Source organism: Trachypithecus francoisi, unplaced genomic scaffold (genome assembly GCF_009764315.1).
Source record: "Trachypithecus francoisi isolate TF-2019V2 unplaced genomic scaffold, Tfra_2.0 Lachesis_group17, whole genome shotgun sequence".
Taxonomy (NCBI): domain Eukaryota; kingdom Metazoa; phylum Chordata; class Mammalia; order Primates; family Cercopithecidae; genus Trachypithecus; species Trachypithecus francoisi.
In genome coordinates this window covers 48629920-48645821 of record NW_022681462.1, presented here as the reverse complement: position 1 = coordinate 48645821, position 15902 = coordinate 48629920, and the positions used below count along the sequence as shown (strand labels likewise).

The following is a 15902-nucleotide window of genomic DNA, read 5'->3' as shown; positions in this document are numbered from 1 at the left end:
CTGTCTGAGTGTGAAGGTGGAGGAGGCATGTGGAAGTTGGTGGAGAGATGCCAGTCCTGGCAAGGGGAGAGCAGGAGAACCAGAGGGTCTAGTGGAATGGACGGCTTCCTCTGCACCACTTTTCACAATGTTTAGTTGTTTTGTCTCTTTATCTGTGTTATTTGCATTTTTGCCTCTCTCTCTGATAAGAATGTGAACTCTGTGAGAAGCCCTACCCCCAGGCCCAGGGCCTGGTTCATGATGGAACTCAGCAAAGTTGTTAGTAGAAAAAAGGACCCAGGAAGGCAGGTGAGGAGGAGGTGTCAGGTCCCGTAGCCTAATGTAATCATTATTCAGGTTTAGCCTATGTCTCCTAGAAAAAGGTGTGCATTTGACAAAAAGGTGTGCTCCTCTGAGGTGAACTGCAGGCCAGGATCATTTTCTCCCCATTTTAATGTAAAGAAACTGAGGAATATATAATGTGTGGAACGGATCACAGATTTATTGATTGATTGATTGATTGATTGATTGAGACGGAGTTTTGCTCTTGTCGTCCAGGATGGAGTGCAATGGCACGATCTTGGCTCACTGCAATCTCTGTCTCCCGGGTTCAAGCAATTCTCTTGTCTCAGCCTCCCAAGTACATGGGACTACAGGCATGTGCCACTATGCCTGGCTTTTTTTTTTTTTTTTGCGTTTTTAGTAGAGATGAGGGTTTCACCATTTTGGTCAGGCTGGTCTCAAACTCCTGACCTCAGGTAATCTGCCCGCCTTGGCCTCCCAAAGTGCTGAGATAACAGTTGTGAGCCACTGTGCCCTGCCCAGGTCTTTATATTGTGGAACACTTTCCAAATTTACGAAATACATTCACGTGTATTATTTTATTTGGCTTCCACAACAACTACAGCAGGTGACCTAGATGGTTATGACTACTCCCATTTCGTAGAATTCAGAGGGACTAATGTTGCACCGTTGATACATGGTAGATTTAGAGCCCAGGTCATTGGGTTTCCAGTTTCGTGCACGTTTGACCTCACTGCCCACCTTTATAACCAGATACTGGCCAGAGATAGTCACGGTTCTGCAGTCAGCTGCTCCAGATCCCTGAGGGAATTAACTGGGGTTAATTCCCTGGGGACTAGGGATCTCTTACTCTTCTCTCCAGAACTGGGATCTGCTTCTCTCCACTCTAGCCCAAAAGGCTGGCTGGAAAGTGGGATACTAGCCTCAAAAGGGGAAGAAACTCAAATGATTTCATGATAACTGAGTAGCAAAGGGAAATGACCACAATCCAAATCCTTCTTGCTCCATGCACATCTCCTAGATGGAAACAGTGAATTCAAAGAGATATATGGCCAAGGGAGATTGCCCAATTCCCCAGGGCTGCTTCCAAGACCCAGATGTCAGTAGCAGTGCTGGAGACGGATGACTTATAACCATATGCCAATAACTTCAAACAGAACTTCAGATGGCTTTCATGGACCCCAGACACTTTTGCCTGCATAAGTTCCTTCATCCATAAAAATAAGATTAAAAATAATATTTTCCAACTGTGTTGATATAAAACAAATATATTAATATTTTATATTAATTTTTTTCTAACCTTAAACTTTATCTTTTTTTCTGAATTTATAAGAAATGAAAACATTTTTGTGCTCTACTAAAAGTATTGCAGACCTTAGGCGCTGCGCCCCTAAGCCTAATATGTTGGCCAGAGCTGGCTTCAAACTTCCAGGCCCTCCCCGAGCCACATGCTCTGCCTTCTCTCCCTGTTGTTTTTTGCTGTTGTGTTTTAGTTTTCAAAAATGATGACTAATCACAACCATGTCATAACAGAAGAGCAAAGAAGGAAAACTTGTATTTCTTCTCTATGATGTCAGAGAATTCTCAAATCTCTGGTTACAGTTGTAATCCTCTGCTTTTGTTAAGCTTCCAAGCATTGCGTTGTCACCAAATACGTTAGTGCTACAAAATATCATTAAGTCAGCTGAGCTCACCCTTCCAGCTGTTACAATAAATGGGCAAAATAAAGGAAAACCAAAACCCCAAGCGGTTTTAACAACGCGATGATTGATGATTGAGTTCTATTTCTCTTTCCTCCTCCCCTGTATTTGGCTGCAAACTACTTAAACCACCTCCCCAGCGTTTTTGGCCCTTGAGTAGGAGTGTGCCCTTGCCAATGTAGAGAAATTGAGCTAGGCTTTCATGCTTGGAATCCACTATGTACTCAACTCCCAAGCCTTTTGAGCTTCAGCCATAATTAGTTGTAATGTGTTTATGGGGCCAAGAGAATTTAAAACATGCAAGACATGAGTCAGGACAGGATGATATCAAAATCCTTATTTATTCTGGGTTTTAGTCTAATCTCATTGGGTTCCACACGCATCATTGTTTTTCTTGAATATTAGCGAGGTAGGGAAAGATGGGAAATCCCTGCAGGATTTAGACATTCAGGCCCGTACCCAACCAATCCTTGCGGAAGGGTTTTATGTTTCTTAAACTCATATCGTAGACAATGGGCTCAGCCCTGGAAGGTCATGTTTTGTTTTCCTTTCATTTGGCTAATAACCCAGTAAATATTTGCTCTCATGACCAAAAATCATCCTGAAATATATGCAAGCATATTGAATGTCAAAAAAAAAAACACGGGCATATGGTGAAAAGTCATGGAAGAGGAAGAAAGAATGACATTGCAAAGCTGCCTTCACTCTCTGCAGCCACTGAGCAGTTCTAAAGGAACTCCTAATACAGTGATGCAAAATCTGTGCAAGGACTCCTTATAAATTCTTTCCATTTCCATGGCCCGTGCATTCTACAAACACTGTTTGCTAAAGACAAAGCCTGGACTGGCTTCAGAGAGCAGCCAAGTAGGCAACAAATTCCACAGTATTCCTTGAAAACCTTTAAGAAAGTACACTTCCCCTCAGAGAGATCCCAACCTACGCCCATCTCTAGCCCCACTCCTCAGACCTACCATCTTCTATCCTGCTACTCTCCGTCCATTCATAAATGGACACTTGTGTTACTCCCATCTTTTGGCTATTGTGAATAACGCTGCCATGAATATGGTGTACAAATAGGAGTTGTTAGTATGATCTTCATCTTGTAAAGGAGGACATGGACACGGAGAAGGAAGTCACTGTTAAAAGTCACACAACTGGTGGTAGTGGAATCAGGATTTGAACCCAGAGCGGTGGACCGCAAATCCCATACCAAGTACATTTGTGCCTTGATCCATTTATTAAAAGCAAGCAGAGTAAGAGGGTCAAGAACTATCATATATATGTTAAATTTCTTTCTTCATAGCCCTTCAATGCCCAAAAAGTACTTACAAACTTACTAAAATAGCTAAATAGATAACATGTAACATGAACACCACTACAAAAAGAATGAGCTAGAAGCAAGTAATAGGAGAACGTTGGGGGAAGGATATAAGAAGCCCTGGGTGCTTAGCCTAATGTGAGTGTGGCAGATCTTTCTGGAACATCAATTTTACTCCAATATTTGAGGAAAGATACTAGTTTATTTAATTGGTAAGGTAAAGTCATACTTTTATATTAGAAGAGATACTGACATGACTTAAAAAAGAAGTTTACATAAATTTTCATATTTTGTAATTTTTTTTTTTTTTTTTTGAGACAAGATCTTGCCCTGTTGCCCAGGCTGGAGAACAGTGGCATGATTATGTCTCATTGCAGCCTCAAACTCCTGGAATCAAGTGATCCTCCCACCTCAGCCTCCTGAGTAGCTGGGACTGCAGTCACACACCACCGCCCACCACTCCTGCCTAATTTTTTGTAATTTTCGGAGAGATGGGGTTTCACCATGTTGCCCAGGCTGGTTTCAAACTCCTGGGCTCAAGCTATCCTCCCACCTCTGCCTCCCAAAGTGTTGGGAGTACAGGCATGAGCCACCAGGCCTGGAGAGTAAATTTTTATTTTGCAAATTTTATCATAAAAAGTTTCAACTGTAAGCAAAAGTATAGAAATTTCAATATAGCGAGTCCCTGTATTGCCTCTCCAAACTTAACAATTAGTGAGATTTTTGTATCATTTATTCATATTTCTCTTTCTGCCTTCCTTCTCCCTTTCTTCTTTTCTTTTTAATTGGTAAAGTCATTTAAAATAAATTCCAACCTTCATGTCATTTCACACCTATGTACATAGCATATGTGTCTTTTAAAAAAAGACAGATATTTGGTTACATAACTAACATGCCATTACCACATCTTAAAAGTTAAAAACTAATTTCTTGGTGAAATATTACACTCCTTCCATATTCAGACTTCGCTGAGTGTATACATTTGTCTATTGCCATTTGGTCTGTGTGAATCAGGATCTCAACAAGATTCATAGATTTTGTGGCGGATAGCCTCTTAAGACTCTTTTAATCCATAGCTGGTTCCACCCTGTTTTTGTGTCACTGGTTTGTGAAAGGTCAACCAGGTCAGTTGTCCCATAGAAGTCTCTCTCCCTGGGTGCTTCTGTTCGCTTCTTCTCGATGTCATTTAACTGATATTTCTGTCTCTGTATGTTCTGTAAATTGAAGGTTAGTGCTAAAGAATCCATTGGATTCCTCCAATTCAACTCTAAATCTTCTGTGTTTTGCTTTTTCTACAAGAATATTTCTTTTTTTTTTTTTTGAGATGGAATTGCGCTTGTCACCCAGGCTAGAGTGCAGTGCTGCGATCTCGGCTCACTGCAACCTCCGCCTCCTGGGTTCAAGCGATTCTCCTGCCTCAGCCTCCTGAGTAGCTGGGATTACAAGCATGTGCTACCATGACCAGCTAATTTTCATATTTTTTGAAAAGACAGGTTTCACAATGTTAGCCAGGCTAGTCTTGAACTCCTGACCTCAGGTGACTCGCCCACCTTGGCCTCCCAAAGTGCTATAATAATGTTTCATAAGTGAAACTGGGCACTCCTTATTACATTCTATCGAAAGACCCCTACTGTCAGGCTGTCCCTCTCTTAGTAAGGTTCAGATGGTGACAGCCACTTTTTTCCTATATTAAAATCGCTACCAAACTTGCATTTATTGGTTTCCTTGTTGATCATTTGTGCCCCACTGAAGCAGGTACTTCATGATAGTTCCAAAACAGTGACTTTTAAATTATGCAGTAGCTCTGCATAACAAACTATCCCAAAACTTGACGGCCTAAAACAATTATTTGTGCACAATGCCGTAGGTCACAGTTTGGGTAGAGCTTTGCTGAGCAGTTTTTTCTGATACAGCCATGTGGCATTAGCTGGATTCCTTCATTCTACTGCATCCAGCTGGTGCCTGGGCTGGTAAGTCCAACAAGGTCTTGCTCATGGGCCTGGCTCCTCAGTGGTCATCCTCTCTTTCCAAATGGTTAGCTTGGGCTTCCTTATAGCGTGATGGTCTCTGGGTTGCTCTTGTGACTGGCTTTGAAGAGGGTATTCTAGTGACAAAGGCAGAAGCTATGGGTCTATTAAGGTCCAGCCTTAAGAGTTACACAGCGTCACATCCATCTCATTCAATTGGCCAGAACAAGTCATGGGACCATTGTAGATCAAAAGGATTTGAAATAGACTCTACCTCTTGCTGGGGAGGTCACAAGGTCACAGTGCAAAAGAGGATGGGAAGTACCATGGTGGCCATCTTTGGGAGCACAATCGCCATTATGTGGGTACACAAGAGGTGGTGACAGTCTAATCCCTCCACCATAAAGTTCCCATCACACTTCCATCTCACTGTGTCCTCCACTTGTGTGCTTTGCAAAGTCAGATCATCCATTACAGGTCGTAAAGGGTGACCTTCTAATTTGGTTTATTTTTCCACCTTTTCTTGTAAATAATTTTCTTTCATTAACTAGGGCGATCACATTAGTCCTTGCAAGGCACGATAAATGGTTTGTTCCTTTCCTTCCATCGCCAACGTTCAAAGGATTTGAAGTCCTAATTACCTACAATGGTCACCAGTGAATTATTTTTTGTTTAGTGTGTGCACTTTGTTTTGTTTTGTTGTTGTTTCTAAACTCCCCCTGTCAGTAGCATGGAGAGTTCATGTTTTTACACATTTAGTGTATTTTGGTAATTAAGCATCATTTTTGATGCTCAACTTGCTCTGTCTTTGGCCAGTGGTTCCCTTGCATATTGTCTAGCGTGTTATTTTGACATATGCCCACTAGTCCTCTATAGCTTCCGTTTGTTTCTGACACACCAAAATGTCCCACTTCATTTACATACTTTCTGTCCCAGAACTGATTTCTTCCATTGGGAAATAGTATTTACAGACCACCCTTTAGGCACTAGGAGTAGTTAGTGCTGCAATGTTGCCTTTGCTTTCAGGTTGGGCCAGTTAAAAAAAAAAAAATTAAATCATGAGTTAATCCTGATAGTTTCAATTACATTGCAGGAATTTTTCTTATCCCCTTTGGCTTTACACTTGTCCTTTTTTTTTCTCTTATGTTAAAAATATTGGCTTCAAATTATTCATTTGTTGTATCATACAAACTATGTAGAATTATCACAAAGTATTATTACTAATGTGGTTACTAAAATAAGACTGCAGAATGGAGTTGAACACTGTGTGGCAGCATTATTTGTTCCTATAAAATATTTCATCATGCATGCACAGGTTAAATAATGTCTTCTAAAGTCACTTGATATCATTATTTTCTCTGTGTGATTATGTCACCAAATTGACGTAGAGTTGGCTCTACATACATTTAAAATGTATGTTTTTTGAATCTACAAAACATTGACATGATTCAAAGGTGTCTCCTTTCCTTCTGTCCCCTGTGCCCTCTTCTACAGATAATGATTTATATTTATTTTTTGTTTATCTCTTCAGGGTTGCTTTTTGAAAATGTAAGCAAATCAGTAAATATATTTATATCATCTCTCTTTCTTACACAAAAGATTTGTGTTCTACATTTCTCACTTTTTTTTTTTTTTTGCATCGACTTTCTTTGTGTAGATGCTCCATTGTTTATTCCCACAGTCCCCTATTAATGGAGGCACCTTGGTTGATTCCAATCCTCTGCTAATACGAATATGCTGCAGTGAATAATTTTGTGCATATGCCTTATAGTATTTTTGGCTGTGTGTCTACAGGATGGATTCCTAGAAGTGAGAGCTCTGTTTCAAAGGGTCAAATCCTATGTAAGTTTTCTGGATGTTGCCTAATTTCCCTCCATAAGGGGTCATACCCTTTCACACCTTTCCCAGCAATATAGAATAGGGCCTGTTTCCTCACAGGCTCATCCACAAATGATGCTGACAAGCATGAGTTTTTGCCAATCTGGTGGCTAAGCGTACTCTTAATTTGCATTTCTTTCGCTCTAGCATCTTTTCCTGTATTCGAGGGCCATTTCTTTTCTCCTGGGAACTGCCTGCTGATGTCCTTCGCACATTTTTCCACCAGATTCTTCATCTTTTTCTTCATAAATCTTAGGAGCTCTTTATGATGAATGGCATTAGCCTTTATCCTACAAGTCTGCCAAGGTTTGCCTTTGGAATCTGTTTCTGGTGTTTTTTGCCCACATGGCTTTTGAGACAGCACCTGACATCTTGAAGCAATTCCATGGTGACAGGGCCTCCCAGGACAAGACTGCACACCGAGGTTTTGTGGAAACATCTGAGAAGTTGCTTCTCAGACTCAGTTAAGCTACTGAAATTTATAATCAGACTTAACTCTAAGCCTCCTGGATCCCACTTCACAAGTCAATCTGATCAGAAGTGTCTTACCACAAAGGAAGGCTGAGGCTTGTCCCTTTGCTTAGAAGCAACAAAAGTGTCAGGGAACCCTTAGAGAGAGCGGCGGCTTCAGAGACCTTCAGGAGGTGCCCTCATTCCTACAGCTACTCAGCTTAGATGGGACCTGTGGCTGTGGTTTTCGAGCACTGTCCCTGCCTGAGTCTGGGGGGAGACTCATGTCCTTCTGACATAATGCTCAACTGTAGTAGCTTATATTGACGCTATGAGGGCTCAGAAAAGTGGTTCGTGGGAACATCACCATTTTATATGTCCAGGCATCCCATCAATTCAGTATGACACCTTCTCAGTGACTGACTCGCTCGTGGGTCCCAGGACTGGAGAAAGCAGGGACCCACGACGCGGGATAGAATACGGTGGTGGTTTTTGTTACAGAGAAGAACAAGATGATCTATTCGTGTGACCTGATGCCCAACGAGGCTGAGAGGAGTATCCAGTCACTTCACTCTCAGGCAAGAGAAAGAAAAGTGAAGACAACATTGGACTGATGACGTCATGATCTTGTCTGTTCCCAATCCTAATCATGACCTAACAATGTAAAAGTAATAATGAAATAATGATATCCGAACGTGAGATTTTACATCATGCTCCAGAATTTACAAAGCACTGTTGCATTTTATGCTCACAACCACCATACCAGTGTGTGGTAGAGTGTGCTTGAAAGTCACAGAAAACCCAAGCTATGTGAGGTTAAGTTGCCAGGATCACACAGCTAAGAAAGGAGGAGCTTCAGCTGGAATCCAAACCAAGGCTGGCTGTGGGCGTGTGCTGTGCCTGCAGTCACACAGGACCCTGTGCCCAGGAGGGCCCATGCTTGGTTTAACGCTCTGCTGTTGCAGTCATGAGGTTCACTTCTACCATGTTTGTACAGGGGGAACTGTTCATTTTGCACAGAGCTCCTCAAATTGTGTCGCCAGTCCTGCCCAGACTACATGTGATTTTTCTCCTAAGAATTAAAGTAGCAAATCTAAACTTTTTGAAATACAATTTATTGAATAGTCTTTGTTTCAAGTGGAACTGATACTTAGATTTGTGTAAAGACAGGGGCCACGTGATTGAAGACCTTAACACCCACGAGATGAAGTTCTGGTGGCTTCATGTGTTAGCTCCTAGCCTAGGACCATAAGACCACTTCAGATAACATTTTTTGGTGCCTAAGACATATAGGAAATAGCTGCTTTATTATTCTAATCAGGCCAAATTCCCCTGCAAAACAAATCAATGAAGTAGAAGGATTTGTTTTAAAAAAGACAGAGAGAAGAGAAATGTTTATTTTACTGGAATTTTATTATACCAAATATTGTTCCAATATGTAGGCCATGATGTGGAGCTCTAAAACCTATTTCTTATGAAGAAGTATATAAGAAAGTCATGTTTGTGTTAGTAAGATTTAATCGTCAATCTCCTAGTGAGCTGGGAGAATTCTTGCCACTTTGCAAGACACCTGCCTTAACCATAAGACCTATGGAAATCCCGTTTGTAATGTCATTCTGGGATCACAAAAGGCTTCCATTTCAAATGTGTCTTTCATTTTTCTACAGAAATGTATACAGATTGCTATCTAACATTTGGAAATTCATAGATTAATTAATTTAAAAGATGTTCAATGGAAGGAAAGAAGAGAAAATGAGCAGTGATAGCGAAAGATAAAGAAAGCCTGATCAATGTATATTTGCTTTTTCAAAAAGCATTTAATAGGAAACCTCTTATACTCTGGGCCCCTTACTGACCACTGCAGTTCCGGGAGAAATGATGGAAACACAAAACATTTTAGTAAATGTAGTTATAATGAGTTCCAATTACTTACAGAATATATATTTTTCTTTGCATCATGGGTCATATGTGAAACTGTTGTATTAATTTTAAAAGAGAGAGAAATGCTTCCTAACACACATTAGTTGGAATAGCATAATGACCAGTATAACCAGTTTCTTAAACAAGTCAATTAGAGGAGACGATCTTTCAGGTATCCAATTTGATTTATTATTCACTTGGGAATTAACAGAGAATGGATCTTGATATAAATTCCTCTGTAGGTTTTATTATATTGGCATTTTGGTGGATAGATAATATATAGAACCCCTGGGCCTATCACTATCAAAGATGCTATTGATTGTATCAGCAACATTATCCTGTGATTTTCCCTCATAACTATTTATGCAACTCTCTGTGATTTGTAATTCAGCAGTAATCATTTTCTGTGGCTGCTGCAATTTTCTTTCCATGGGGTACTTAGGCTATGTACTGAAACAAGGCTTGATTTTAAGCCCAAAGATTTGGGGTTTCGTTTTAGAATAATGGAGAGGAGATCAAAGAAGTTTTAGAATTAGAATTAATTGTTAAGGATGAGAAGGAAACATTAGTCCTTTATTTTATTAGTTCCATGCGTGGATCAGAGATAAGCAGTGGCAAAGTGGGAGAACACAGATAAAATCAGAGGTGATTTCATCAGGGTTGCAGGAGAGGAAATTAGCAGGAACCTGATGCTTGGACGAGGTTGAGTCTACTGTTCCCTGTTGGCTCCTTTCGGGGCTGCTTCTGAGCACTTCGTGGGCTTGGAAAGGGAGTAGAATCTTTTTAAAGCCCTGCTTATCCCCTCAGGGAGAAAAAAAAAAATCTCTGAGGGCCCTGGACTTGGGCTGAAACAGAGTTTCAAGAGGGTTGAAACCTTGCTGTGGGAACAGAGGCACAGAGTAAGATTGGGGAGGAACGGCTAGCTTTTACTTGCTTAACTGAAGAGTGGCAACATGAAGGTGACGCACAAAACACACTTGTTTACTTTTCTCCATCCATAGTGAAGAAGAAACATGCAGAAAAGAACGGTTGCAGCACCCAGGTTGCAGGTGCATCAGAAATAGAGAAATGTATTCACACCCTGAAGCTGATGCCAAGGCCTTCTTAAGGAAACTCTAGGGCATCAGAAAGGAGTACTTCGATTAGGTCTCCCTGACTCAGGATAACTAACATCCCAGAACTTTCACTGGTAATTTTGCTCAAACTTTGTCTCCGAGATCACACGTTCTCAGTCACAGAACCATGAGTCATTATATTTCATCCAAAGATGCCCTGCAATCCTGCCGTGTTTTGCAGCTGCCACACCCACAGCAGTGCACCTGATTTTCTGTCGATTAAAATGGTCCAACAGTGGGCGCCCCTCCCCACTACCTCGGAAGAGCACCTATTTGTCCTTTAGAATCTACCTTGTCCAGAGCTTTTATATGCCTGGCCTTTGAATCGATCATCAACTCTTTGTATCGTGACTAGGGAGAGGCTTTCTGGCAAAATCTTGTCAGCGATGTTGATTTCTCCTCCACGTTGCTGCTGAAACTGGGATGCAGTCTTCACATTGGCTTTCTTCTTCAGGAAATGTACAGGAGCCTCTTGCCTTGTAATACACAGTCTGTCTCATTCATAAAGTCTTGTCCTGGAAAATGCCTCATTCATCCCTGCAGAAGACCCGCCGTTGGGAGGGCAGGGGCGTTCGAAACCTTGGGAGACAGAAGACAATAGTGGAATGCTTGGCAGCAGTGCCTGGGCTGCTTTAGCAACATGCACCCACGCCAGGGAGAGGATAAAACGCTGCAGTTGTTTACTTGCCTCTCTGGAGCAAAAGAGTCTCTTCGCCTACAATATAGATGCCAAATCCTCAGGTCCTGAGTGAGGAAATGATGAGCTTCGCCGGGGATTGGCATGAAGTCCTGTGCTTCAAGTCAAGATAGCACGGCGTTTTGCTTGAAAGCATTCGTTGTTTAAAGAGAGAAATGAGAATTGTGGGATTTTTTGTCAATCAAGAGTCAGCCAACTTCCTCTCCCACTGGCCGTTCATGCAGAATGCCCACCGTGCCCTGCGGTGCCCTGCCACGGAGACAGGCTGGCCTGCTCTCTGGTCACCAAAGGCACTTGCTTCCCTTTCAGAATCTGATCACAGGCAACTTAAATGTGCCAACGTTACCCGTATTAGTAATTGCAAAATAATAAACATGGCAAATTTCATATTAATAAGGCATCCAGTGTAACTCCTTTTGCAGAAAGAGCTCTCTGGAATCGTAAGCCTAATAGATCTGTGTTTATTGCTCCACCAGCAGCATAATGTGACTGATTTACAAGAGTTTAACTCAAGTGTTAGTCTGACAGTGACGAAGAGCTCCTCACTGGTGCAGTCACTTACACGATCATATTAGTTGCCTCCTCTATTAAAGCAGTGTGGTCGATAATTGGAATGCTTTTATGTCTAGTGGTTCTGACAAGCCTCTTCTTCAGGTCACATATGGGCGGTCTAGCTCTCCGCTCAGCCCAACAGTGGCAAATAATTTAAACTGAGAAAGTATTGTTCTCCTCGTATTGTGGAGCAAGGGCAGTTCAAGGGAAGTGAGACTGTGCACTGGCTACCTGCTGGTGTGCAGTAAAATAAGGTGGACATGATACAGGGTTGGGAGTACAATTAAATCTATTTTGCACCAATGTGTTGCTGGACAGATGAGTTTCCACATGGCAGAGCTTTATGATCTTTAAGGTAGACTGAACTAATAGATTGGTGTGGAGTGCACTGAAGTTACCAAGGATGAGAAAGCAGGCAGTAGTACATTTGAACTACAGGTTTCTCATATGCTCCACGTCATGCTGAGTTTTTATAGCTCCTGGCTTTCAAAAAGCCTGTTTCAAAGAGGTTTGCGCTAGACTGGGCATGCAGTTTTGCTCTGCAGATATTGTCGCTACCGATTTAGTGGAATGCAATTAGGAAGCCTAAATTAAGTGGTAATGGAGAACCAGCTCTTGAAACTGGGGTTTCCACGGCAACCACTGCTTACAATACAGCCTTCAGTTAGTTTTCCCACTTTATCTGCAAAATGCACAATTGAGCTTTAAAACAGCTCGGCGCTGAAAAACGCACTGTAAACAACTGTTTGCAATGAGAGTTTTACACTGTCTTTAAATACAACAAACTATCACATAAAATTTACTTGCCCTCCCTAGTAAAGCAAAATCTGGGTTGCCAATCGGTTAGCGATTTTAAAATTTATTATTCCTTTCCCCTGTTCGGATTTATTTTTAAGGGAAGGTGTCATGAGCCATTAGATCTCTTAACTTTGGTCATTCTTGCTGCATTTTCAGCTCCCCTGACAATCTGCCTATCCCACAGTCCGTTGTTAAAATGTGTTTCATCTCAGCAAAGAATTGTTTCAAATAAACATACAATGTGCTCCTTTTCTAGGTTCTTTTCGTATTTTGATAACATTTTACAGATTCTGCTTGTGTTTTCTCTTTGTAACATGTCATAGATTTGCAAGACTTTCCTATTTACTAATTTGTTATTTATCTTCTTTCCAGCTTACTACTCTTTTAAAAGTCCATGTTTCATTTCTCTATACATTCGGCGATTAACCATCGAGACCGTCTTTTGCGAGCCTAAGTAGCAAGAGGAGACAGTTAAAAGACAATATGAAAGCAGGTGTATTGCTAAACACACAGCTGTTTAAAACAGCTATGACGAACTTGTACTTTTGTAAAACTCATTTTCTTTCGTGGTAGGAATTCATATTGTTTTATTGTAGAGTTGTCATTTTTGCTTAGGTGCATCAGAAATGCATACACTCAGGCACACGTATACAGCTACAGTTACGCATGCATTTTTTTAGTGGGGAAAAGATCAAATTGGGTTCTGTAAAGAGGAGAAGAGGATGGAATCAGATTTGGGGTCTCCTAGCTGTAATACTCTGTTTAATTGCCAGTCTTAACAGGATGAGCACTGGAACATGTCCGGACAGATCCAGGCAGCTGGTGAAAACTCATGAATTCTCCGCAGCACAGAAGGTAATGTTTCCCAGCAGTTTGTGCTCTCTCAAGGTTGTCGTATTATACGTGTGTTATTTTCACCGCGAGAACATGCAGAGAGGGAGGGAGGCAGAGAGCATGTGCATGCGTGTGTGTGTGTGTGTGTGTGTCATTACAGTCCCTCCCATTTATGTGGCATTCGGTGAGAAAACTCGATTCTGGTGTCAGTGATCATGTCTGAGTCTCTGTCTGATAGGTTCTCTGCAGACATGGAATATGTCAGGTAGGGAGTGTGCCCTTCACAGTAAGCATGTACCTTTAGCAGCGTGGCCTGGCTGTTTGAATTCTGATTCGTTTCAGAGTCATCGGTTTTGGCCTAAAGCTGATTTAGGTGGTACCAAAGCTTTATGGAAAACCCCGTTTTTCTTACTGCTCAGTGATGCTTTTGAGTGGTTCCTACAGTTTTCACACTTTGAGAATATAAATGTTGAAGAAAACCAAAGAGTCACGTTAAAAAAAAAAAAATGGTTGCTGTTTTAATTTTCGGCTCATGGTATTTCTAAAAGTGTCTTTATTACATATCTTGACATTGTTTTAAACACCACCAATGCTTCATTGTAGATCTTTGTTACAAAAATATGTCTGTCATCTTAAATCTTTAAGAATTTAATCTTGGAGAAGTTATATACATCTTTTTGTTTAGTAATTGATAAACTTGAGAGATATTCTCCAATCCCATTTCAACTATTGATAAGGCACATTGCGTATCTTTCCCGTGCCTTAAAATAAAATGTTAATTCAGTGAGTTCTAAATTTAAATCTTCTATGGGAAGAAACCTGGAGTAGTAATGTGCTCACAACTTTTGTAAGGCATCTTGTTTCAACATGGCTGATGTTTTCTGCAAAATACACAATAACACACAGAAATGGCCCTAGTCTGGCAACAACGTGCAGGTTGGTATGTGTGCATTCAATTCCACTTGACAAATCTTTGGGGCAAAGAGAAGGTTCTACTGTAGGGAAATGTCTTAGCACATTCCAAAAGTGCATTTTTTGCAAGCTATATTTTTAGACTAAACATATGTTCAATGATTTGCCCTCTCCAGGGAACAGGTTTGCATTCAGGCCACTGAGAGGATGGAGGCTGCATCACAGAGGAGGCCGTGGGAGGTCACAGGTACGGCCTCTCCTTCTGACTGTACATAGAACTCCGCAAGCTGTGTGGTCAGAATGCCAGGGACAGCCAGGAGCTGCTGTCATCGTTCCAGGTGGAGCTGACAGACTGTCTCAGAAGCGCCCACCTGCGCGTGCGCCCCCCTCTTCCCGGCACTGGCTAGAGATGCGCAGAATCCTAACCACGGTTACTGTTTCCTGCCTCAACGAGCCATGCCCTACAAGAAACAAACGCATCGCCCCAGAATTCTTATAAAGTTACAATCATCTGCTTAACTCTTCTAATTTCCTTTTCCTTCAACTTAAACTTTAATTTCAGGTATCTTCTATATAACACAGAAGTCACGTTCTGGATAGAATTAAAAGGAAATTAACTTGGGGTTTAGGATGGACGTTTTTTGCCTTATTTTGCTTCTTAGTAACTGAAAGTGAAGTCTTAATAATCAGAATATTATTAATCCATCTCCATTTTTCTACTTTAAAAGCACAATGTAGATTTTGGTTCCAGTTGGTATTACTTTAAGGAGAGTAATGAATATTCCATGTGAAGGCAGTGTGTATGAAAGTGTGCTGGGAAAGTTCTAGGAGTCTTTGTGTTTTGTTTCAGTTTTGAAGATTAAATGCAAGTTTAATTCTTTAATGAATATATAAGTCTGTCGATGCCCTTTCTTGAGGACCCTATGGTTAAATTATTGTGTCAAATCGTTGTATTTCATTCTGTCTCCAGTGTGGGGGTAGCACAGAGAGGTGATGGGTAGGGCTGGGGATGAATATGTGTGCTTTTCTTAAGCGACACTAGTTTTGGAACATGTAAGGATTCCAAAGGTTAATGTAGATTAAAATGCTGTCTGCCATGAACTTTAGAAATTGAAATAAATGTGGTTGGTAAAAGAAGATCTGTGTTTTGATTACACGGAAATGCTTTTGTAGGCCTTTTCTTTCAGGTGAAGTAAACATCTTAAAAATAAGCACAATAAATATGTTTCTAAGTACGGTGCATTGTAATTGTAATTAGCTCTTCCTCCTTTATGAGGTTGCATGCATCAGATTACGTCTAATTACTCCCAAGCAGTTTGCTGGTTTCCTATTTTTGTGAAAAGTCTCACAATACATCTTTACAACCATAAAGACACTCATTTGCTTATACTGAGGCCTTTATGGGCAACTCGCTTTCTTTTTATTTGAGGGGAAAAATTAAAGGTGAGCATCATTAGGAATCTCTCTTTAAACCCAGCA

At 41.0% G+C, this 15902-nt stretch overlaps 1 long non-coding RNA gene across 1 annotated transcript; it reads left to right on the top strand.

Annotated features, from left to right (window-relative positions):
• The first annotated feature begins 13482 nt into the window (after positions 1–13482).
• On the top strand, positions 13483–15663 carry LOC117062971. Its single transcript, XR_004428648.1, has 2 exons — positions 13483–13532; positions 14600–15663. It is a non-coding gene; the product is annotated as an uncharacterized LOC117062971 (long non-coding RNA).
• Positions 15664–15902: the final 239 nt, after the last annotated feature.